Below are 1,120 nucleotides of genomic sequence, written 5' to 3'. Positions count from 1 at the left end.
CAGATCTCAACCGCAACTGAATAGTTGCAGGGAGGCCTCCATTGCTGTTCCCCCGCCTGAGCATGTAACATAACTGAATGACAACAGCAAGCCTCTACTTTAATAACATCGGTCTCGAGGAGACCGCATGTGCCTCCCTCGCGAGGCGCAAGACACTTTTATATCACAACATTTCCCCCCTCAACAAACATAAGGAAGAAGCAAGAACAAAAAAAGAATTGTGGGGCATATTACAAAGCAATAGCGATAATTATCGCTATTGCTTGGTTAGAGACAAAAATTTACCGCTGAGCTGCAGCGATTTTTATCACAGATAAACCTTGGTATTACCAAGGTTTATCGCAAATGCGATAAAAATCGGCCGCAATGCATGAATATCGCTGAAAAGTCAGCGATATTTATGCATTAGCGAGCTAATGCTCTTAGCCATGTTATCCACCTCCCATTGGATAACATGGCTAAGAACTGCTCAGGGCAGGTGTTAGCTTTTGGAGATATTCGCGCTGAGCGCGAATATCTCCAAAAGTTGGTAATAGGAGATATCAATGTTAGCGACTGTTTCCAGTCGCTAACATCTTGGCACGCCCACTTTGCATGTAATTAGTGATAAATATCACTGACATGCAAAGTGGGGCCCAAGATGGTCGCTATCTCCTACTAGCTGTCACTAACTGGTGTTAGCGACAGCTAGGTAATAGGGAGATAATTTTATCTCCGCTTTCTTGGCTTTTAAAGCCAAACAAGCGGAGATAAACCCCCTTGATAATATGCCCCTTACATTGTTATGCAATACAGAAAATTGTACAATTCAACATTATGCATGTAGATGAAATAAACTTTGTCTTGCAACCTACGAAGTAAATGTAAAAAGTTATTCCAATATATAGGGGCATATTACCAAGGGCAAGTATCGCTGCTTTCTCGGCGAATTGTGCCGAGAAAGCAGCGATACTGCCAGAGGCCTATCCACAAGGCATTTTAAAGCCTGCCCCAAGCCCACTTTGCATGTCGGCAAAGACATGCAAAGTGGGCGTTCCCAGGTCCAACCACATGATAAATGTGGTTGGAGGTGGGAACACCCTATTACCAAGGAAGGCGATGGGAGGAAAAGACCTGCGAT

Source organism: Lissotriton vulgaris, unplaced genomic scaffold (genome assembly GCF_964263255.1).
Source record: "Lissotriton vulgaris unplaced genomic scaffold, aLisVul1.2 SCAFFOLD_599, whole genome shotgun sequence".
In the NCBI taxonomy this organism is placed as follows: Eukaryota; Metazoa; Chordata; class Amphibia; order Caudata; family Salamandridae; genus Lissotriton; species Lissotriton vulgaris.
The sequence above is the reverse complement of the archived record's forward strand: the minus strand, read 5'-3'. Positions refer to the sequence as shown.